At 45.8% G+C, this 25,297-nt stretch overlaps 1 protein-coding gene across 4 annotated transcripts in view; it reads left to right on the forward strand.

Moving 5' to 3' along the window:
• KAZN (kazrin, periplakin interacting protein) overlaps positions 1-25,297 on the forward strand; it is a 1,079,687-nt gene that overhangs the window by 253,559 nt on the left and 800,831 nt on the right. The window lies entirely within an intron of this gene.

Consider the following 25,297-nt stretch of genomic DNA (forward strand, 5'->3'; position numbering starts at 1 on the left):
GGTCTCTCCAGATACGTTGCTAGGCAAACACCAGGTGGTTCACTCGAGTTGATAGTTTTCTGTGTCAGTGAAGCCAAGCCGAACTAGATTTTATTGTCATTTCTACCTCTCCAGGATCTAGAAATGTTTCAGCAAATGTTCTCTGGTTTTGGTGATTTTGTATCCGTTTGCCCCGGAGCTTTCTTCCTGAGCTTGTTTTCTGTTCGACAGCCGTGAGGTCAGAACGGTGGGCGGTTTCCTGTGTTCCACTTGGTATCAGATTTTGAACTGTGGTTCCTTTGGTTTTGTTTCTACCATGGTGGTGTTTTATGTTTTGTTTTTTTTAAAAAATCAATCCTGAAGCCTGTCTCTTGTACCAGTAGGACTTTAACTGGCAAGGCTTTTGTGCGTTTCTCACCTGTCAATGTTTGAAGCCTCTATGTTGGGCTTTTGAGCCCCTATGTTGCAATGGCCCAAATTATGCAAAGCCTTTCATTTTTACTCACTGTTCTCCCTTCTCCCCTTCGTTATGAGCATCCCATTCGGTTTCTCCTTTCTTCCTGAGCCCGTCTGCCGGAAAAAGGAAAGATTCCGAAGCTCTAACAGCCAATTGTAAAACTCGGGGGGCAAAAAGGGGAATTTAGAACGATTTACCAAATAAAAGAAAGCAAAGCGTTCCTGAAAGGATTAGCTTTCCTCAGTGCCTAGACCCAGTCCTACAACTAACACCCCCAGCCAAGGGAACTATCCACGTGAATCCCAGCAATACTGTGTAGAGTCTAGAGTTCGTAAAATCTCAGGAAGTAAAATATGATTCATCTTTTCTCTCTCTTTCACTAGCGTCTAGAATGGGATTTCAGAAACGTTCAACATCGCTTGAGAAAATGTTTTCACCCCTGAATGCTAGATTCATTTGACAACTTTCAGCCTAGATGGCGTTGATCGCAATTCCCCCTCTCCTTTTTTTAATCTAATGAGACTAAACTATCCCATACAATGTGATTACTGTGTGGGACTGTTTCATTATTTCATTCTCTCCTGACCCCTCATCAACGCCTGCTAGAATTTGACACTCAAATAGCCAGATAAAGTGGAGTGGGGGTATGGTGGACACTCCCCGAGGTCAGACCTCCAGAAGGAGGTGGGTCGAATCTTCTTCCTGAGCCGGGCAAAAATAGAAAACCAGCTCGGAAAGTGCTGTGATGTCTGGGCCCATTATTTCTTTTGCCTACTTCTGTTTGAAGCCTCTTCCCTCTTGTCTTTGAGACTAATATAGGATGAGGTAAATTGTGATTAGTTTGGTCTAAAAATACCACCCTCGTTGCTTTTTTTTCTCCAAACCACTCACTTCTGGAAACATTATTTGTGGTTTTCTCTATGTCCGTGGCTGAAGTCCATTAGAATCATGTTACCTAATGCCCCCAGGCTCAGATCATGTCCCTAAGATTAGCGTTGCCACACTTATAACATGCTAAGAAACCCCAACATTTTGGGTATGGTCAGGGGCGATATGTGGTTTTCAGTTTTGAAGGACACATCTAGAGATACATGATTTTTAAGAAGACTCTTTCATGAGCATTTTTGGAAATGGAGCGAGTTTCCATTCATGTTTTGACATTGCTTCTTACCTCAATTGGAAAGACGAATGAATGTGCTTAGTTCATATTCTAAGTTCATCGATAACGGGAGGTCAACAGAATGTGAATTCTGTGTGCCTCCTTCCCTTCAGCTGCATTTTGTGATATTAATAGGTGTGCGGTAGGTTTGTGTATGGTAGGACGTAAGCTTCTCAAGAGCAGTAACCACATCCCTTAACTTGGTTGGTATACTAGCCTGCTCGCTTCCATACCCGGAGGACTCTTAACAGCATTAGATGATGATGAAATACTCTGACATCAGTTTGCGAGTTGAATGAAGTCAGGCACAAAGTATTCCAGAGAACCTGAAGGCTGCTTTCGAGAGCAACTGCTTAAAAGGCATAATCGATTCAAGTCACATCTGTCTTGGAAGCAATAAATCCTGCTTAGGAGAATGTCAAAGGCAAAAGCATTGCTGGGCTATGAAATTCTACCTCTGAGGATTATAAAACAGTATGCACACAGCAAACACATCTCCCAAGTATAATAGGGGTGCCGGGTATGATTGGCAGGTCTGACAGTTCGTTCTACAGAACGGAAGTGAGAAGGAACATCTCACAGGGGGAGCCCCCGAGGCCCACAGTTACTTATTCATTCCCTAAATGTCCGTCTGAACATTGAGGGGGTGTCTGAAAGAGGCAGGGCTCCCCTGTTTGCATTCCATTCCCCTTGTCGTCTGCGGGCCCCCCAAATTCAATGACATGTACCATTCAGACCGCATTTGAAACCTGACCTTGTGGCTTTTGTTCCTGGGAGCCAAACTGCCGACTCAGCCTCATGAGCGATTAGATTCATAACACCGAAAAGGTAGTTCTTTCTGGTAGAGATTAATTCTTTTACTCATACTGTGTGACTCCGCATGCTAAGAGGGGTTGATTACAGCCAACTAAATCTCCTGTTGGCACTCCTCTCTTTCTTCCCCCCAAAGACCTCATATCATTATTTATTAAGGGGTGCACGAATGCTTGGGAAACCAAGAAGATCGCTTTGTTGCCACAGGGCCCTCTGCTGGAAGGCTGGGCGCTACAAGGTGGAGACGGTCCCTTCCCTGTGGGGTCTCCTTCTGCAGCCACAGCGGCTTGGAGGGGCCTGTGTTCCGTCGCCCAGGCCTGGCAGAGCGCGAGGCCCTTCTCCGTGGACCCTGGCCTGGATTTGAAGGCAGGGCTTGCGTGCAGCAAGGCTGAGCCCCGGGTGCACCCCTCCCAGAGGTCCATCTCTAGGAACGAAGGAAGCAAGACTTTAAAAATAAAGATAAACTGGGGTGCCTGGGTGGCTCAGTCGGTTGAGCATCCGACTTCAACTCAGGACATGATCTCACGGTCTGTGAGTTCGAGCCCCGCGTTGGGCTCTGTGCTGACGGCTCAGAGCCTGGAGGCTGCTTCTGATTCTGCGTCTCCCTCTCTCTCTGCTCCTTCCCCGCTCATGCTCTGTCTCTCTCTCTCTCTCCTTCAAAAATAAATAAAAACATTAAAAAATTTTAAAAATAAAAATAAACTGCACAGCCATCATCCCTAAGCTGGTGTGTGCTCCGGGCCTGGCAGAAGTCAAATGTTAGGTGGGAAATAAATGAAATCCGCTTCATCCTCTGCCCGCCCCTTTCTCTGCTCTTTCCTCCTCTTCCCTTTTCCCTTTGCCTTCCTTCCCCTCCTTCCTCCACCCCTCGCCCAGCATCCACTCTTCCTCCCCTACCTTCTCCTTCATTTCTCTCCCCCGCCTCTTCTTCCCATTGGCAAAGTAAGTCTTAGTCGAGAAGCGGGAGGAGATTTCTCCCTTCCCTTCCTTCCCCTTTTCTTTCCTTTTCTCATCTGCCTTTCTTTCTCTTCTTTGTGTTCAGAGGTCTCGAAAGTGTATTTGCCAAAAGCCCATATTCCCCCTTACCCGGCACGAGGGGGCGGGGTGGTGACTGGCAGGAGGCAAGCCTGGTTCAGGAGACAGGAGGGGATCCTGCCAGCATCTGAGACTCAGAGTGATGGTTGTCTGGGTAGTGTGAATTTCTCTTCTAGAATGGTCTGGAAAACTCCTCTCCTCTGGTTGGTTATGCTTTCTCATTAATTTCTGGCAACATTGGGCCGATTTAACGTGAGATAATTGGCTGTTTGAGCTGCCCGGACACTTCACTCTCTAGACTGGCCTCGAATGGGGAAGTGTGGTTTGCGTTGGAGACTGCACCAGAGGAAAGCATGGCTCAGGGTGCTGACACATAGTTGGGAACGGATGGCTTGTCAGCTTGTTTTGGGAAGGAGACCTTGGAAATCAGGTAACTGATACACATTCATGGCAGCCACAACCCTGGAAGAGATTCTCTCCCTTTTCTAGCTCGTTCCATCCCTCCATGTACTTTCTGAAGCCAACACCATGCTCAGGACGTGGAGCTCGTGGTTATTCCTAGTGCAGGCATCTGGTGCTTTCTGGCTGCAGCTGGCTTCAAGGTCAATGCCACGAGTAGGACCCTGTTGACAGTCCTAGGGAATGTCTTGCCTTTTAAGTTGTACAAACTGGGGTACCAGGAGGGTGCCTGGCTGTCAAGGTCACAGATGCTGGCCGCGGCTAAGGGTAGCACAGGAGCATGGGTTTTTTTCTCGGTATCTTTTGAAATTGGACCCCATGTGGGAGAAAGAAACAGGACTGTCCCTACCTTGCGGCAAGCAGGGAAGAAACTCTGAAATTAGAACAAGGGCAAAGAGGCAAAGTTCTCAAAAGAAGAAAATTACCCTGGGATATGTTTAAATCTACGCACGCTGTCAGATTTCCACCTCTTCCAGGTCATAGGAGAAAGAAACACTTAAACGGACGTGGAGGAATTTAGTTCACCTAACTAGAGAGCTACATTGGTAAGCTGATTATTCAAAGGAGTCTCAGCTTATCCCCTCCGGGATTCATGTGCTCCATTACCCATCGGTCCTGTGCATTTGAAAAGGCAATGCTTATTTTCTGTTCCCAGATGCAAAACTATAAAACCAGCAGGTCCTACGCCTGCAGTTTCTTACATAACTCGTGCAAGCTCACTTCCCATTCTGCCATGCGGTTTTGATCTTTTAAAGTATCGTGGCTTTTTTAAATAAATAAAATTTTAAGCTGCAGGCATTGCCAGGCTTAGATGCAATCCTTGCGGTGACAGAGGCCCCAGCAATCACCTTCCCTGCTCCAAAGGAACGGAGGGTGATGCACAGAATTGCGATGCTCTTCCTCTGATAAGCGTGAGTCTAGGTGTTCTTTATGTTAATAGTGAAAGGTGGCCTCTTCTGAGTCTCCTTCCATCTTTGTAAAATCCTGTAAGGCAGAATTTTAGGGAAAGTGCTGGAACACTAACGTTTGCTTTCAGTGTTCACTATGCAAACATCCAGGTACAGCTGGAACTGAGACTCAGGAAAAAACCGGATTCCTGTCCACTGCCGTGTTGTGAAGGAAAGGAACGTCTCTTAGATGGGTAGATACTGTGTGTTTATTTCAATGACGTACATTTTATTTTTTATTTATTTTTAATGTTGATTCATTTTTGAGAGACAGAGAGAGAGACAGAGCACGAGCAGGGGAAGGGTAGAGAGAGGGAGACACAGAATCTGAAGCAGGCTCCAGGCTCTGAGCTGTCCGCACAGAGTCCGATGTGGGGCTCGAACTCACGGACTGTGAGATCATGACCTGAGCCAAAGTCAGACGCCTAACCGACTGAGCCACCCAGGTGCCCCTAATGATATACATTTTAAATGGTAATAAAATAGAACGTATGCTGCTCTGATAGTCAATGGTCCATGGTATATAGTGAGGGAATCTGAAATAGTAGCAAAATCATGGAAAGAAGATTAGGGGTAAGGACTCGGTGGGGTTCTTTGGTCACCAGCAAGAAAGACCAGCTCTGATTAACAGAACAAGGGTAACATTTGATGGAAGCCAGTAGGCTTGACCTTTGGAAGAGGTGGAGGACAGCTACAGAGAGTTAGGTCTCAGAAATTAAAGAGAGGTCGCTTCAGGGTGCTGGGCTTGGGATACGTTGACTCCAGCTGTTTTCTCTCTTCGTGTCACTTTGATCCAGAATCTGATCTGCGTGTGTCAGGTCAATGGATCCTTTTCCCCATTGGCATGTTGAGGGTGTGCATGTCGAGGGATGGTGCCACCTAGGCCGTGTGTGCTGTGGGGAGCACGCCATTGTTACCACAAGGAGGGAGAGGGGACTCTGGGCAGATGGAGGCAATAATAAATCTACCATGCACTCCGTATGCATACACTCGGTGCCGTGTCCCAGCACAGGGGTTGACTGTGCACTCAGCTCCAGGGATAGAGAGGGACCGAACGTCCCTGCCCTAGAGGGACTCAAGATGTAGTTGGGCAGGGATCAGACACTGAAGCACCCTGTGATAAGGCATGTGTGGGGGCCACAGAAGCCCAGAGAAGGAAGTGGCTAATATTTGCAGGTCACTTCACTGTTTACAAAGCACTTCTGCCGGCATTTTGTCATCTTTTCCTCTCAGCCGTGAGAAGTACGGGAGGTCGGGTATTATTCTCTCTATTTTGAAAACTGGGTATTAAGCTTTAATAAAATAGACTTTTTTATGTTGTGTTCCATCCAGCCAATCGCAAAGCAAGCGTAATTGATTTCTAAGTTGTAGGTGGTGACCCTCGGAGTGTTTGCTTCCCAAAGGGGTTATTAAAGGGAGGGGAAAGGAGGGTGTAATTTGGGGAAAGGAGAAGATTTAAACCTGGCTTTAGACATACAACAGTGCTCCTAACTCAAAATGTTTTTAACAATGTTAGTAAAGATGCAACACTTTACTAAAGCCAAGCTCTACCCTTTCAGACTCCTAGAAGGCTTAGGGTTCTAAGAACACGGTTTTCAAAAATCTTTAAATAGACTATAAAAGGTATTATAGGAACCCCCCCCCCAATATTATAGTCTCCTCATCGTGTTCTGTAGTTATATTGGCAAATATATGGCTCCAAAAATAATACCCAACCCTACTATCACCCTTTAGGTGAGTGGTTCTCAACTGAGAGGGGGAGGAGAGCACTTATGCTCCACGCAGGGACATTTGGCAGTGTCTGGAGGTATTTTTGGTGGTCACGGCTGGTGGGGGTTGCTGGGCAGGGGTGGTGGTGCTCCTGGGATCTGTGGGTAAAGGCCAGGCATGTTGCTAAACTTCCTACAGAGCACAGGATGGCCCCCTATGGCAAAGAATTATCCAGCCCCAGTGCCACTTGTGTCGCGATTGAGCAACTCTGCTTTTAGACCCTACAATCAATCATAATTTGTCCTCAAGATAGATCTTAGTTATTTTATCATTCATTTCTTGAGCACCTACAATGTGCCAAGCCCTGTGCTAGACTGCGGGGAGCAATATTGAGAGCGAAAGGAGGATCTTGAATTTTAGTGGGGGCGGGTAGCTCTAAGTGTGCAAGTCAACATAATAATGAGTTTCAGTACTTGTCTTAAAGATGCATGAGAACTTAATTGAGATAAGAGTTCAAATGTTTTCTCTTTGAACATAACATTTAAGCTGAGATCTGCAGGGAGAGAGAACGGAGGAGAGAGAGAATGTGACCTCTACTCATACATTATTGCATATAATTTGTACTTTAATTTAGTTGTATGTATTTAATACCACTCCATGAGGTAACTGGAAATAGATCCCCTGGGGTGTTGCAAAAGATCTAAGCAAATTATTTATTCCAGAAATTTACATATAATTTAGATAATATAAAAATTCTAACTGGTCCCTCAGGAGCAGAGAATCTTTTTATTTTTTTTTGCCTATGGGTGTCCACAGAGGAACCAGGATCTCTCTTTTTTTTTTTTTTTTGCTAGATGCTGTGAACATAGAGACACATGCAAAGGAAGGCCAGCATAAGAGCTGTTTGAACTACATGAGACACAGGAGTCTGATGGGTGAAGGGAAATCTGGGAAGATGTAGACAAGGAAATGAGGAGGTGAAGGCTACTGTTGCTTAGCTGAAGAGCTGCCATCTAGAACACGGCCCACTGTCAGTTCTCAGTTATGCACCTATAGATTAGTAACTTTGGATTATCTACGGGCAGAGCCTTCCTTCCCTGGTGGCACACACTCAGGAAATGTAAACCAGCGTTAGTCTGAATGAGACATAATTAGAAAGGTAATTTCACTGCCAATATAGATATTTTTTTACCATAATGGAATTCAATATCAGAATTTTCTTTTAGTATCAGTTACTTGGTACTTTTTTAATGCTGTGGCTCTCACCCATTAGTCAGATAGTAGAGAGCAGAACGGATGCCATGCAATTATAATCCTAAAATAACTTACGCTTAGAATGGTAATTCCTCTGCAGAGATGTTGGGACCTCCTATTAACGTTCCACTCCAACATTCCCTGTAGGGCAGCCAGGTAAATAGAGGCGTGGTGTTGCTAAGTGTCATCACTGATGTCCTGTGTTAGATCTGGGAGTAGAGCCAGAAAATCTCTTTGATGCCAGCTCAAGCCAATATTCCATGTTCCTTCACTCCTTAGCTCTCAGTAAATCATGCTTAAAAGCAGTTTAATAGTGAGATGGCGACTTGGCTCTTCCAAGCTCTCACTTACTCCTGTGGACTTGAAATAAACTCACTCAGCTTTGGCCAGCTTAGTAGCCTGGATACTTAATTTCAGAACGGACATTCTTGTCTTGGGTTACTCATATGCATCTCCTGTCTCTTTTTCTTTCCTTGAAAAGTAGGAGACAGTGAAACAGGCTCATGATAAAATTGATAATGAACATCACAACATGGATTTGTATCAGTTAACTACTGCCACGTTAAACAATCATCCCAGAACTAAGTGGTTCAGAATGATAACCTGTGTTTACTTCTTGAAGTCTGCAGATTGACTGGGGTAATTTTGCTAACATGGGCGGGCATGGCTGATCTTGACTGGTCTTACTCCCGTATTTGTGGTCACTGGGGCCTGGTGGGTCTAAGATGGCCTTGGCTGGCATGATTCAGCGGTCCTCCATGTATCTTTCATATCCATCCAGCAAGCTAACTCTGGAATATTCTCCTGTTGGTGATAGGGGTCCTTAAAAAAGAACAAGTGGACAAAAGCAATCATTTTTCCAATCTACGTTTACATCAAGTGCACCACTATTCCATGGGCCGAAATGAGTCAAATTACCAAGCCCAGAGCCAGTGTGGTATTGCACCACCTAACAGGCTGTATAAAGCATGGACCATTGATGTAATCAATCCACCACATAAACAAAGCAAAGTAGCAGAAGATTTCTTCGCGCAACTCTTGGCAATATTTGATCTTTTAGAAATGGGAGTTTGAAACGTCCTAATTAGCAAGCTTCATGCACATTATCTTTCAGAAAGACTGATCCAGTCGGTTTATTTAGAGGGACACGGATTGTGTTCTTCTGCCCTTATCCAAGCACAGAGGACAGACCGTGTTTGAACAGCTGGCAGATATATTTTAAGAGGGCTCTATGTCAAGCTCGAACAGGATGGTTTCAATGGGCCCGTGACCAAGTGTGAGAAGCGTGTGCTTGTGCTAGCTCTAGACGCATGATGAGCCATTAAAATCCCATTGTTCTAGCTGGTCACTCAAGCCAGGTGCATGGTTTATTTGTTCAACAAACGCTTCCTGAGCTTATACTAACCACATGAAAGGTACGGTGGTAAACATTGCAGGGATATGTGAAAAGTAAAAGTGGTAAAGGACCATTGAGTCCTTACTATGTGCCAAACTCTGTGCTAAGGACTTTACCTCACCTCCGAATCTCATTTGTGAAGTATGTATCATTTCCCCTACTTTATGGATGTGGAAATGAGGCCTAGAGAGGAAACGTACTTAAGGTCACATATCAAGTGAGTAGCTGTGCTACTTTAATTGCAAAAATGCCTGCGATTCTTTACTTTTTCTCTTCGCAGTATGCCTCTGGAGCCTTTCTCACTATGAGCTAGGATTTGTTTTCACACCCCTTGAATCTGAGCTGCCTTGTAATTTTTTTTGGCCCAGAGATTGTGGGGGAAGACTAGGTCAGTCCAGAGCCTAGCCTCCAGATGCCTCCATGTTTCTGCTCTTTCTTGAAGCTTTGTCTCTGATGTGAGAGTAAGGCTGGCAAGAAAACTGGCAGAGGCGACACCACACGGAACAGAGGTATAATCTCCCTTCTGAGCCTGTCATGGACCAGGCAGCCCCCAGCTGACCTACGGAGGTACCGATGCAAGAGTGAGCCTAGCTAAAGTCGGCTGAACTTACCCCAGGGCAGCAGAATCGCCCGTCTTTCTGTAGACTTGGAAGAAATAAAAAATGGTGATTGTTTTAAGCCGCTAAGTTTCAGGGTGGTTTGTTACCCAGCAAGAGCTGACTGATACAATAGTAGAGCCAATATTTGAAGTCAGATCGGACTGATAACCAAGCCCTATAATGGAAGACGAGCTGGGAAACGTAGTCCGGCCATGTTCTCAGGGGAAAGAGGAAATGGATTTGGTGAGTCTTTGGCCAGTGTCTGCCATACATCCCCTCTGGTTTCATACCATTCATCTAGCTTGAAACCACAATAACGGTGGGAAATTATTGAATGCTTTCAAGCCAAGAGATGACCTGGTTGTATTTGGGTGTGTGAAAAATCACCATGGTTAAGTGTGAAGGATGGATTCACCGAGGCAAGAGATGGGAGAGCTGCTCTTGGTGAGAAACTATGGTGTGCGGTAGGAGGATTAAAGAAGGGATGTACTCAGGGAAGGATTAAGAAGTAGGACTAATTGAAATTTGGTGGGGGGAAGAGAAAGACAAGTCTAGGATGAGTCTCAGATTTGGGGTTTGGGTGCCTGGGAAAAATGGTAGCATCTGATAAAGGAAATAGGACCAGCAGGCTTGGAGGGGAAAATGATGAGTTTGGTTTGGAGTCTAGGAAGACTGAGGGACCTGTAAGACATCTGGGCAGGGTTGTCTGGGAGAGAGGCAAAACTCTGTCTTCAGTTTCAGAGAAAGTTGTGGCTGAAGGGGTGAGTCTGCTACTCATCAATGTACGGACCGTATGTTGGAGTCCTTCTGTATCTCCTTAAGTTCTCAGTAGCACACAACAGAATCTACTTTAATTTAAGTAGAAAGACCTTTAAAAGAAAATTAGACATTTTTGATAGTTCACAGCATCTCTAGGAGGTCTCAAAAACTGGGTTTGGAGGCCACATAACCAGCAGCCAGGAGAAACCAGTCAAGACTGTTAGTGGAAGCCATCCAGTGACTGCTTCACCCAGTAGCAACTGTAAACTGAGGACTGGATGCTAGAACCTTCTCCAGTGCTATTCTGAAGAACCAGGTGCTTCTGCATCCAGCGTGCTAAAAGAGCCAGTCTCCTCCCATGCAATGGCTACCTCGTTGTCCTCTTGTACATCACTGAGGAAGAACCTAGGCTACCTGGCAACCTTAGCCACAGGGGAATCTGGGAAATTTCCCAGATTTAGATTTCCATTTTCTGTAGTTCAGGGAAGCAGGCTAGCGAATGTTGGAATGTGTGCCAGCGAGCCAACTCACGGTATGCCCGACAGAAACACAGAGGAAATTACATAGGGAAATTGTATGGCGAGGAGCAGAGGCATGGAGTAGACGAAACGTCCTCTTTTCACTTCAACTGGATTGAGATGGCTTTCTGTCATTTGCAGCCTGAGGAACCTTGACTAATAGGGTGCCTAAACTTTATAGAAATGCCATCCTTCCTCCCCAGTGTCATCCTGTCAACATGCCATGTGTTCCCTCACATGATTAACCACAGAGCCAAGTGGGAGCTTTTCCTAAGCAGGGGCATCTGGACCCTTGCAATTAAGCCCTGGGAACCTTCTTGCCTATACTTAAACATTTATGCAGTTTTATACAGTTGCCTACACACTTACGCAGTCACGCACAGGACTTGAATTCAAAGAAGACCACTATAAAGCCACGCTCATTTTAAATCAGTAACCTACTAAAAAAGTTTGAATATATGCAGGGAGGCGGAACAAGGACTCTTCCTCCTGGGTCTGGACAAAAAACAAAAACAAAAACAAAACCCCCCAAAACAAAAAACCCAACTTGTTATTCTGGTAGCGCAAATTGTACGTTGGTGTTCATAAACGATATGCATCACATCTCAGTGCATGCTCATAGATTTTTCCAGTGTATTTCTAAATTAAATTTGAATCAGTGTTTGCAGAACCTTTGAAATACCTCCACCAAAGCCCACAGTTATGCAGAACACAGTTGGTCGTGGACACCCCACACAGCGTTTTCTCTAGCTTCATCGGAAGGGACGAGCTCCTTTGTCATGGGTTGAATTGTGTCCTCAAGAAGAGATACATTGGAAGTCCTCACATCTGGAACCTCAGAATGTGGCCTTATTGGACATATGGTCTTTACAGAGGCTGCCAAGTTAAAATGAGGTCATTAGAGTGGGCGCTAGTCCAATATGACTGGTGACCTTATAACAAGGGGAAATTTGGAGACAGAGACACACATGCACTGAGGGGTGGGCAATGTGAAGTCACGAGGAGAATGCCATGTGATGCATCTAGAAGCCCGGGAATGTCTGAGGCTCCCGCAGCTGGGAGAGAGCCCCAGGACAGATTCTCCCTTAGAGTTTCCAGAAAGAAGCAAACTTGAGGTCACCTTGATTTGGGGCTTCTAACCTCAAGAACTGTCAGACTGTAAATTGCTACCGTTTTAAGCCACCTGGTTCCTGGCACCTTGGAATGGCAGCAACAGGAAACTAATACACCCCTCCTGATGAGAAAATCACAAACTAAGAAGGCACAGTGTGGTCCAACAGCAGCATTATTTTTCTTCGTTTTCTTAATGGGATGAAAAGGATTGTTAAGGCCTATGTGCATGTTTCCTCACTCTCCAAAGAGTAACAGCCCTGATTGGCAAACCTAGAGGTTTTATTTCATCCAAGATAAGTTAAGGGTCCCGTATGGGCCCGGGCCGTGGCATGGCAGGTGGCTGTGTTTTCTCGGCAGTTGCCGTAGGTGGTGTCGCCGTTGATTATGCCACGATGCCAACAGCACACGTAATTTGTGGATTCCCTATTGTTGGTTTCTCTGTGTGATGGGAAGTTGTCACCTGGCTTATGCCTTTCTTTTCATCATCATTACTGCCTCCACTCTGTCATCCTTCCAACTCTAAATCAAAGGGAAGCGTGTCTTCTCTCATCTGGGAAGTGTTCCGGATGCATATCATTAGCACAGAGGAGCACTTGACATTTCAGATCATCGTTAGGGCTTCTTAATCGGTTTCAGCCGAACCTCGGCATTTTGGCAGGACCTCGGGGGCAGATAAGCAAGTGAGATGGAGATCTGGCAAAGTTCATGGGGCAGCTGCCCCGCACAGAGTCACAAGGCTCCCTCAAGAGGGACAAACCGAGTCTCTCCTGGGATGCGGTGTCTGGCTCCGTGTGGCCAAACGGGCGGGGTCATTCTTCTGCCGCCATGTTCCGCCTTTGGAGGATTCGTGAAGTAGATTAACTCTTTCTCCCGGGACTTGTGCACCTCTCCTGACTCTGAGCTCTTCTTCCTCATCAGGCTTCTGTCTCGCTGGCCCAGGTCCTCAGTGGGTTTCCTTCCATCAGGCTTGCCCCTTCCACGTTGCTTTCTGTGGCCCCAGACCCATCCTCTCCCACCAGGCTTCTGGAAGGCTGCCCATGCATCATCGTTTGCACATGTTAATGGCTGCCCTGTCTTCTTCATTCTACAGAATGAATACTGTGGAGGAGAGAAGCATGGGGCGCTGGGGAGGAGAGGGACAAGCCTAAATCAGAGTAGCTGAGGGAGGGGAATACTTCCAAGAGGAACAAATTTTGAGTAGTTGGGCAACATTCAAGAATACTGTGGAGGAGAGAAGCATGGGGCGCTGGGGAGGAGAGGGACAAGCCTAAATCAGAGTAGCTGAGGGAGGGGAATACTTCCAAGAGGAACAAATTTTGAGTAGTTGGGCAACATTCAAGTCTGGATGTTGGAGGATGGAGATTTGGGGTTGAGGAATCTCAACCTCTTGCGTGAGTGCCTGTTCAGTCTCGTTTCTCTTGTGCCAACCCCTCTCTGGATTTTGTTGGAGCATTCGAGTACAGTTTTGATTCCAGGGGAACATAATGAAGCTGTTGGCCCGGTTGGCTGGAAAATGCATTTCCACCAAAAAGGTCAGCCATTCAGGAAAGGACCAATAATTTTTTTTTTATAGAAACAACAATTTCTTATATAGGAAAAAGGGATTTTTTTCTTCTATAAGCACATGATTTGTTTTCATTAATGGAATGTTTCTTTAAAAAAATAAAGGTGGTATTTTTATTTGTTTTAATATTTTTTAATGTTAGAGAGTGGGGAAGGGACAGAGGGAGAGGGAGAGGGAGAGAGAGAATCCTAAGCAGGCCCCACGTTCAGTGTAGAGCCCAACGTGGGGCTCGATCCCATGACCCTGAGATCATGACCTGAGCTGAAATCAAGAGTCAGACACTTAACTAATTGAGCCACCCAGGTGCCCCCTAATGGAATGTTTCTAATTGATTGTTAAGCCTCTTCCTTATTCATCAGTGAGGACAGGGTTACTCTTGCAAAGCCAAACGATTGGTAACGTTTAGCATCACTTGTCCCTCTATCTTCTCCTCTCTGGGCTTCTGGGGACCTTGCACACCTCATTTTCACCCCTCATCGCTGCCAGCTCTTTGGGATTAAGATTCGGTCCCAGAAGCCCAGAGAGAAGAGGATGGGGGGACAACTGGATTTGTCCAGAGTGGGCCATCTAAACAAAACCAGATGATTGTTAGGGATTTCAAATACAAAAACGACTGACAGTAAAAAAATAATCCCACCAAACATTTGAAAAATAACCACAAAATGAGACAGAAGGTATAGAATGACAGACTCAATAAACTGAAAAAGTTACATAGGAGAAACTGGTCAATAGAGAAACTGGGACAAGATTTTAAAATAAGTATAATTAATATCCTCAGAGAGGTAATATTGAATATTGCATCTAAGAAATCAGATCGGAGGTCCTTCATTTACCCATGCATTGAGTCCACTGGTATTTAGTGAGCTGCTACTATATGTTAGGCACAGTTGATGCACGGGACAGTGAAGAGTAAATAAAGCTAAGTCCCAGTCCTCATGGAGCTTCAGGTCTAGTTAGGGGAGACAAAAAAGATAATAACCAGTGAAACAAGTAAATATATGTCAGGTGACGTGTGTTGTGATGAGAAGTAAGGCAGGGTAAGAAACACTTAAGAGGTACAGGAATGGGGAGGGTGATACTATTCATACAGGATGGTCAGAACAGGCCTCAGGAAATGAGAGAGTAGATGAGCCAAGTGAATATCAAGGGGAAGAATGTTCCAGACAGAAGGAACAGCAGGTGTCAAGGCCCTGAGCCGGGAGGATGTCTCAACGCTTCAAGGAACAACCAGGAGACTTACATAGTTGGAGTAGGATGAGCAAAGTGTGAGTGCCTTAGAAAATGAATCAGAATGGTAGGGGGGGGGTGGGACAGGGCAGATTATTTATGGCTTTGAAGGACTCTGGCTCTTGCTCTGAGCAAGACGGGAAGCCATGGAGTGCTTTCGGCAAAGAGCTTGATTTGACTTGACTGAACATTCTAAAAGGAATGATTGGACTGTTATGGAAAAAAACGACTATGGGGGATGAGAAGTGGAAACTAGGTAATCAATTAGGACATTGTGGAAATAACCCAGGTAAGAAGCAATGTGGCTTGGACCATTGCCTCTTGAAGGTGGTGAGAAATGGTCAGCTCCCGGAAATCTTTTGTAGGCAATGCCGAGAAAATTTGTTGACCTACTGGGTGTGAGGTGAGCAAGAGAAAGGGGTCAGAAGAACCCAAGGAACTGTAAGAACAAAGACTATCAGGAGGGAGGGGCAGAGGGAAAGGAGAGCATCACTGAGGGTGGGATCAAGAGTTTGGCTTCAGACATGTGTTCGAGATGCTTGGAAGGATGCTCCAATTGGAGATGTTAAGTGGGAAGTTTGGCATTTAGGGGAAAGAACCCAGCTGGAGACACTCAGTCGTGACACTGGGCAATTTCATCCAGACAGTTGGTGGAAACATGGAAAGAAATGGCCCCAGGACTGAGCCCTGGGCAAGTCCAAAACCATTCAGAGGCTGAAGAGATGTGGAAGGGCTTCACAAAGACTGAGAGAGAACAGGAATGCCAGGCTGAGAAATTCTCCCAGAGTGCAGCATAAAGGAATCAAAGTAGGAAGTCAGGTGTCCCCCGACGGAGCAACGGACGGGTCGACGCAGGGTTGGATAATTCACGGTCATAATGGTAGTGGCAGCAACAGCTCATGAGCTATTTCAAGTTATCAAAAATAAAGGGGAAAAAAAGGGAAAGCCACTAGGGAGAGGCTGGTATCACTCAGATCACAAAGGGTCTTGGAGGTCCAGGAAAATGCTTGAATTTTATTCCAAGAGTAATGGCAGTCGCCGAAGGGTTTTCAGAAGGCGGGTGGTGACAAAATTTGGATTTGTTTACAAGGCCATTTCTGGTCTCCTGGGCTGGGGGTGAGCACAGAAGCCCGGTGAACAGGTGAGGAGCTGCCTGAATTGCGCCCTCAGGAGGCGGATAGTCTCTTAATGTGAGAGCTTGCCAAGTGCTACGCACTAACTACTTTACATGTGTCAATTTATTCAGTCTCCCTGCCCCCCCAGGACCCTTCCGTTACCTCCCTTTGGCGGATGAGTTATTGGACACACAGAGAATTCCTGAGCTCGCCCAGCCAGTAGGTGGCAGAGCTGGGATGTGAACCTGGGTCCTCGGGCCTCAGAGCCCTGGCTTTTAACCAGTACGCAGTAGAGCGGTGATATGGAGACTGGAGAGGTGGATGGGTTGGGGACACAGCAGGGGCAGGGTGAGGGTGCAGGGGAAAGGGGAAGAAATGAATCAAGAATGACTCCTGTCTTACTGTCTTGAGCATATCGCTGGCACTTTTGCTGACATCATTTCACACTCCTGCTTGAAACTCTCATTGCCCCCCCGCAACACACACACCGAATTTAGAATAAATCCACACTCTCCTCAACTGCCTGGAGGTCCCTGTGCTGAACACTGTGCCGAGAAGGTGGCCAGTGTTCAGTTTGCCCAGGGCCAAGGGCTTTCAAGGATGTGAGAGTTTAGGTTTTAAAACCAGGGAAGTCCCTGGCAAACCCGGATGAGTTGGTCACCCTCCCACCATGCCACTCCCCTGCCCCACACCCTGCCCAGTTGCCCAGGGACCTTCCTTTTCGTGGAGGGGACTCTCCCCACCTCTGCCTTTGCAGACGGGGTTCCTGCATGTGGATGGCTCTCTGTTTGGCACTTGGCACAACTGTGTCCTCCGGTCCTGGGCTCTCACCTTCACTGTCACTGCTCCGAGTGGCCTTGCGGACCACCTTGTGCCATGTAACTCACCACCAGCATTCCTGCCACCCCCAGAACTTATCACGCTTCATTCAACAACTTCATTCAATTACCTGATTACTCCTGTGCTCAGGTATTAATTAGCTCCATGAAGGCAGGGCTCACGTCTTTCTTGTTCACCTGCATACACATTGGAAGATGCTCTCTGAGGACTGGAAGAGACGTCATCCACAAGGGCAGCAAGAGACATTTTACTGGAGTATCTGGAAAGACTTCGCTACGAGCAGCTCCCAGGAAAGGTTACCAAGCGAGCTTGCAGCAAAAGCCCATTTAGAAATTAAGGCTGGTAAGTAAGTTCCCAGCCTTTCTTCCCGCTACCTCTGCCCTCTGGCCTGCTTTGGTCAGTTAAGGAGAGAGCTGAGATCCCACATGGGTCTCAGGCTTGGTTGCTGGACAGACGATGAATTCCGCCAGCTGTTTTCTACCTGGCGTCTTCCTTGTGCCTGACTCCGCTGGAGACAGCGCAGCTGAAATTTGGGGAACCCACTGCCTGGAGTGACCCGGGTGACTGCTCTGTGTCATTCCTATCACAGATAAAAGTGGGCACTGTTCATACACTGTTTAACTTTTCTCTGGTTCCATGCATGTCCTATGCAGTCCTGTTTGGGTATTATTTTAAAATTTAACGCTTGTACGATTGTAACAGTGAAAAATTGGAAACCACATACAAATCTAATAATATTTGATTGGCTAAATGAATTTTGGCACATCCCTAGAGTGGAATAGTCTAGAACCATTAAACACAATTACATAGATCTATGTTCACTGACATGGAAACATGTCTGTGATAAATTGGTATATAAAAAGAAAACAGAAAAAAAAAAGCCCAGAAGGAAACACACAGAAATGTTGGCAGATGCAATCTCTGAACAGTGAGATAATAGATTTTTAATTTTCTTCTTTATTTCATTGTGTTTTTCTGAATTTCTACAGTGAGATGTATTATTTTCATAACCAGTACGGGAAAGCTCTCCCCCTATACAGAACAAGTAAAAACCAGTTTGAGAGGAAAAAAATGTGTCTCATTAATATTTCTTATTCTGCCCAACTACCCTTAGTCTCCTAGAGATTCAGAACAAGCCTGGAATACATATGTTGTATATGATATATGTTCTTTGTAATATAATTCAGACTACATATATGAAATGCAGAAAACATGCTACCATAGACTGTGTAACATGGTATATGCTTCATGATCTAAGTATATTCATATACATGTGTCTACATATAAAGCCTATATGCATATAACTTATATGCATATATCTTGTCCTTTACTTGGTCTGTTGTTTTGCTGCATTTATTTTCCGAAGTGAAATAATGCCTGTCCTATTCAGATCATCGGTTTGTAACATAATCCCTTGTCGCACCTGTGCTGGAAGCGAATGCCCACCAATGGTCTTGGGTTGCCTCTTTCTTTCTTTTCTTTCCTCCTTTTTAATGAGATCTTTTTGAAAGATAAAGCACCCAGCTGGCTGGCTCCATTGAGGACCACGGAGCTTCTGGCAGCATCATTAGTATTTGTGGCTCACACACAGGCTTTCTTCAAGGGTGCCCCCAACACGCCTGTGCCTCGTCACTTGATTGGTGCGTGGGGCGTCCCAGCCCAGTTCACCTCAGGGGGAGGGGTGGGTGTCAGGTGAGGTAATGAATGAGGAGCAATGATGGCCTTTGGGGATCTGGTGTTGCGTCTTGACCGACAATAACATTATTGGCTCCCAGATGTCTGTCATTGACGTTCCTTTTGAACCACTTTGTATTTTATTATTATTTTTTTTGTTTGTTTGTTTGTTTTAGGTAAACCTCTGGTCTTTTTTTCTTTCTTTCTTCCTCCTTCTCCCGCTTTCCAAGTCTCTCTCTCTCTCAGGAGTAGATCAGTTCATTTTCATGGTTGAGAATGTGCAGGGAGCTCTTGGTGGCACCCAGTCCTCTCTCTAGTTCAGGAACCTCAAAAGTCCCAGGAACTCAGATAAGACGTCTGATTGGCACCGGGCCCCGGTTGCCCTGGAGCTGCTGGCAGAGCCTGGCTGTGGTCTTGCAGGTGAGGCCGCCCTCCCCTGCCAACATCCCCTCCTGGGCTGGCCTGGCTGCTTCTGAAAGGGCCCTTTGTGTTTGGGCTGCAAGGACAAAGCCCCAGCAGACATTTACCCCATACTTAATTCCCTTTAACACCGGCTCACTTGATCTAAGCAAGCCAAGTGAGATTCCCTGCCCCAACACATCGTGCCTCTCTTACTTTATTCAATTTTTTGTTTTCACAAATACACAGTGCTTCCTAGATGCCAAACTGTTAGAGGCACTTTTATTTATCTCATCCTTAGCAGCCTGTCGAGGTACATATTAAATTATTCCTATGTTATGATTGGACGATAGAGAAGAGGGACATTAGCGACCTGCCCAAGACAGCAACATGCGGTCAGTGCGGGAGGCAGGATTAGAACCAAGGCATTTGACTCAGAAACTCCGGCATTTTCCCTGCGTGCTGTGTTCCTGGGTCCTCTTCAGCTAGTTCTGAGCTGCAGGAGACATGGGCGCCCTTTGCTACATGCGGGGTTGCTTTGGAACACCCATCAGTTTCCACCAGTTCTTCTCCTGAGGTTTTAGTGAAGGAAGTGTGGGGAAGTTCACGGAAGGCATTCCAAACGTGTGGCTTGCTGATCTGATCTTGCCCGACGCAGGGCATTATGGGTGATCAAGCCTATCGAGAGGGGAGCTTCTCCCTTACAGTTTGAGAGCTCCCAGATGCCCCCTGCACGTGGGGGCAGTGCAGGGAGGGGGTGTAAAGAACAAGTTCCAAGTCCGATCCAACTACTAACTTCCTAGGTGACTTTCCGAAAGGTCCTTTAATCTCCAGGGCCGGTGTTCGTGTCTTCAAAAAATGGGACACTACTATTTTAGCTAGCAGCCTCAGGAGTGTAATGAGGGAGGCAGCTATTATTAAGAAGGACATACGTTGGTGCAAGACACTGCCCTGGGTGTACTCACACTTCCCTATCTGAAGTTTGCAATAACCACGTGCAGGGAAGAATCCTGATCAGAGATAGGAAAGCCTTTGACTAGAGCAGGTGCTCTGCAAACAAGGAATTGTTCAGATAGAAGCAAGTTGCATTAAACTGAATAATGCATCAGGCAGGTCCTCTTGGAGAATGGAGGGCGCGAGGGGGTGTCCAGGGCCTATGCATAGTGGGGGGGGGTCAGTAAATAATTAGAAGTGGGTCATACAGAACAGCGTCAGGGTGCAGCCACATTCAGTTGTGAGACTTTTCCCGTCTGTGTGTATACCAGTTAACCTGCAGCCGTCTGTCTTCACTCCCTTCTCCTTTTCTTTGGTTTTGATTTGTATTAATTGCTTGCATCTGGGATCTGTAACACTCTTCAGTCTTCGTTTTGGATATAAGGACGTGTTTGGGAATTTCAGAAATGAGGGTATTTCAAGCAGAGGAAAGAGATTTTGACGTAAAGCAGAGATTCATATCCCTGGATCTGACAAAGGCATGATTGCCTCGGAATCCAAGGCCTTCTGGAAGGATGGCCTTCACTAAAACCAAAATGTTGTCTCATAACCCAGTAAACTTAGGTCCCATTCAGTACGTGCTGGAGTAATTTTAGAAGCCATCATTCTGTTTCAGCAGTAAACGCAGCTCAGAGTGGTATGAGTTCCCCATTAAGATGATGTGGTGGGGAGAGCGAAAGAATCTTTTGGTGCAATCAATTTATTTTAGTGTCCCAAATGTTCATAGCAACAGGGGCACACGTGGTTACGGCTGCCGTTGGGGTCGGCTTCCTGTCACAGAGGGAAATGAATGGCCCTCTCCTTAACCACCAACCTGCACTCCTGCCACAAGAGAGGGGCCGTCAATTTCCTCCAGACAGTGGAATAGGACGCACATTTGGGTGTGTTGCAAATTAAACTTTCAATAGAAAACCAAGGAAGGAAGCTTTGCCCATTTATTTCATAGCTTGTTGCTTTTGAGGAAGGAGAAAGTGGACTAATACATGTAAGACTAGTGGAGCCATGGGGGGGGGGGGAGGGGATTTTCCTTTTGAAACCTTTTATTAAAACTAAGGTTTCTTTCCCATTTTGTCCTGGCTTCCTCATTATTTCCCAAACAATCACCGGAAACGGTTTCTTTGTTGTTATTCTTTCCCCTCACAAACAAGCAGAACACTTCTGATCTATAACCTTGTACAGGACGTGCCAAGATTCATTTGTCATACCTGTCCTCTGAAGAAAAAGTCACGCAGGAGGGAAAGGATTACTGTAGGCGACTTTATCTTCAAAGGAGGATGGTCCAATTACACGGCTTTTAAACGGCTAAAGCCTGCCTTCAAATAGTAAATAAAACTGAGGTCAAGTGACGACATGTTAAAAGTGGGACAAGAGTTTTTGCATTTTTTTCCTTGTTCCACAAGGAAATTTGATTTTATCTCTTCCCTTTTCTCTGATGTACTGTCCTCTATTCCTATAAGTGAAAAATGAGCGAGTGACACATTTAGTCACGTGGCCTTAGAATTAATGAAAAGTGTCAAACAAATGCACAAAAGGGCTCAACTTCTGGGACAAAAAGAGGGTTTTATTTATACACCTATAATTCCAGAAATACAGAATCGACAAGGCCTGGACTAATTTTTGCCAAGGCACGTTAAGTAGTAAATCCATGGCATTTTTAAACCGGTGCAGCTCACATGAGCTCACGTGACAGATGAGACCTAGTGGGAGAAGAAAATGTTGGAGCTGAGTTCTTTTAGCCTTTAGAAAACCTCAGCAATAGAGAAGAGGGAAGTGTATTAGAGAATGCCAGCTGCTGTAACAGATAAACCTGAAATCTCAGAAACATAGCCAATCAAGGCTGATTTCCTGCCAGTATGCAGTGCAAAACGTGTTCCTGGATATCTTGGAAATTCAAAATAGGGGATCGCCTTCCACATGGTCATTCAGGGGCCCAGCACCCTTCGTCTCGTGGCTTCCTCCTTTGCATTCAGTAGAAGATGGGAAGGAGGCTGGAGATGGCATGTGGGAGGCTTGGATGGGCCATGCCTGGGCATCCATCACGTATGCCTACGTGTAACTGGCCCGCACTCAGCCACATGGCTGCGATAACTGCAAGAGAGGTTGGGAAATGTAGTTTAGCTGCGCTCTCAGGACTAAGAGGGAACACGTTTGGTAGTCGGCTGGCCTCCCTTCTGCCACAGGGAGCAAAGTCCTTGAGGATCAGGAGTGAGAAATTGGAGTTTGAAAGAAGATCCAAAAGTTGGGTCAAGCTACAATGGCGGAGGGGCTTGTCAAGAGGAGACAAAAATAGGCAGCGTGGTTGTGCACCTGATGTGTGGCAGTGTCCTTTGTGCCATGGCCCCAGATAGCGTCTTAACTCTTTCTAGACAGAAATTTCCGATTTAATTTATCATAAAGACTTTTTAGTGGAAACAATACATTGTAGCGGTGAAAACAAGATTTTCTGTGTAGCCAATGTTGCTTGAACCCATTAATCTACTGGTGAACGCATATATCTAATTATAACTCCATCCAAAGATAGGTAAGCGTTACTGCATGGGCAGTATATCCACATACCTAAAATTAATGAGAGAGCAGTAGAATAAATACAGAACCAAATTCCCACCTACCTCTTTTTTTTTTCCAATTTTTGCAGTAATGTAATTTTGTAAAAGAATGTTTGGAAAATACAAGTGGTTGATATTTTACCCTGCTTTCTAGTTCCCATAGTTTTGTCTTTGTAGTTTTTGGTTTTTGAGGCATGTAAGTGCCTGCAGGAATGAGATGGTATAGCTGTTTTTATGTTTTGCCTGCAGGTTTGTTTTTCACTTAATAATAAGAGACAAAGTTCTACTTCTCCCTACTCTGCATACGTTGCAACAGCCTCACCACGCCAGTGGAGGAGAGGACACCTTGGGGCCAAACTATCTTCTTCTGTTTGTGGGCTGTGTGGCCATGTGCCTGTCATGGTAACTGCTGTAGAGTCTTCAGTGATTAGACATCATCCCCTTGATCTTAGTTGAATATCCTTTGTCTATATACTCTGAGTTGTCCTTACTCAGCCTAACATTACTCCATGAGCCTGTTCCCGTGCCATGAAGCACTCTTCCAAATGGAACAGTTAATGGCTGCTTGGGGGTAGTAGAAGGTATATAGCCCCTGTCTCCCATCCTTGTTAAAGAATGCTGGTCCCCAGAAAGACCAAGCCATGACTAGAAGCTTGGAACCTTCAGCCCCACCATCCATTCTCTTGAGAAGATGGGGAAAGACTATGTGATAAAGCCTCTATAAAAATCCCAATGGTTTGGGTTTCAGAGAGCTTCCAGACTTGTGGACATATCCACACAGGGAGAGTGATGCACCCCAACTCCATAGGGACAGAAGCTCCTGTGTGGGGGACCCTTCCAGGCTTCACCCTATGTGTCTCTTCATCTGGCTGCCTCTCTGTATCCTTCATCACATCCTTCAATAAACTTGTAAATGTTAACTGTCTCCCTGAGTTCTGCGAGCCACTCTAGAAAATTAATCACGAAGGGCAACCTTCAATTTGTGGCCAAATGGACAGAAGTTGTGGGTAACCTGGGGTCTTACTCCTTGCAATTGACATCTGAAGTGGGGACTATCTTGTGGGACCAGACCCTTCACCTGTGGAATCTGACACTCTCTCCATGTAGACAGTATCAGAATTGAGTTAAATTACAGGATATCCAGGGGTGCCTGGGTGGCTCAGTTGGTTAAGTGTTCGACTTCAGCTCACGTCATGATCTCACAGTTCATGAGCTCAAACCCCACATTGGGCTCTGTTCTGGCAGCTCAGAGCCTGGAGCCAGCTTCAGATTCTGTGTCTCCCTCTTGCTCTCTGTCTCTCCTCTGCTCATGCTCACTCTCTCATTCTCTCTCTCTCTCTCAAAAACTAAAAAAAATATAGCTGGACATCCTGGAGAGTTGCTTGGTGTGGGGGAAAAACCCACACATCTTGTGACCAGAGGTGACGTGTTCTATGTGAGTAGTAGAGGAGGCTCCCAGGAAAGAAACACACAGTGGAGAACTGGGATTTTCTTGACTCAGGAGGAAAACTGTAGGTGTTTCCTGGTATTACAGCTGCATAACATGCCATCACGTGCCTGTGTTGGTGTCGAGGTGACCAATCTCCTGTAGCTGGACATTAAGGTTGTGTCCAGGTTTGTGCTATAACGCTGTGATAAATGTCACTGTAAATGAATCTTTGTATGCATTTCTAGAACTTTCCTTACGATAAATTGCTAGAGATGCTGCTTAGAGGTCAAAGGGAATGAACACTTTTAAAGGATTTTATGGCTTATTGCCAAGTTCTTGACCTTTAGAATGTCAAACCCACCTGCTCCAAACCCGGGCGCCATGTTTTTCAAAGCTTTGCCATGATGACCAAAATACCACAATTGACATAAAGACAGGATCCGGCCCTATAGGCGACCTCACTTGCTTCACCTAACACTGTGTCTGATCCTACTTCTATTTTGAATTTTGGCATTTCATACGTCATGGATTATTTTATATCAATCTTGATTTTTTTTTAAATTCCATTCGAGTGTCTTTTACCTCGATCACTGATTGGGGTTTTTTTTTTTGGCACCCCTTACATTTTGCATCTGAGGTAAGATGATGCATTTTGCAACTGAAGCGAGGTGACCTTACCCTAGTCCCACCCCGGGAGATTTGAACCCAGCATCTACAGCAGGCCTTTTGTTGTGTCCAGGGACATTATAACACCCGAGAGGAAACACGTTGTGCTAAGGTTAAGGCCAGTCAAATGCCAGAGGACGTTATGAGACCTTCTATGGGGCGGTGTGCACACTTAGTGGTTCCAAATGGATGGAAATGGACAGGCCAGGGAGGGGCTCATAGCGGCCGGCGGCAGATAACGGAGGTGTCAGAACTTGCTTTGGGGCCTGAGCCACAAGCTCTTCTAATCGCCCGATGCAAAAGCTTCACAAAGATTTCTCCCGAGACCCCCGTTCCCCTCCCATCAGTTAAAAGTATCGTTTACTGGAGCCACGTGCCCTGTTAGCTTCAGCTTTGATCTGTTTTCAATCTGACCGCGGACTAAAAAGAGTGTCCATGCTGTTTGTGCTGATTTAATACCAAAGCAAACGAGGATTATCTCCTGTATCCATAATGATACTTCTCCATCCCCTGGCGCGCAGGGGACAGAGGCTAATGGTTCGCAGAAAGGTGGCAAACTGGTCATATGGTGCTAGTTATCTGCATTTAAAAATCAGATCCTCGTTTTCATCCTCAAGTGTTTTCTCATGTAAACATACCCACACAG

This window comes from Leopardus geoffroyi, chromosome C1 (genome assembly GCF_018350155.1).
Source record: "Leopardus geoffroyi isolate Oge1 chromosome C1, O.geoffroyi_Oge1_pat1.0, whole genome shotgun sequence".
NCBI lineage: Eukaryota > Metazoa > Chordata > Mammalia > Carnivora > Felidae > Leopardus > Leopardus geoffroyi.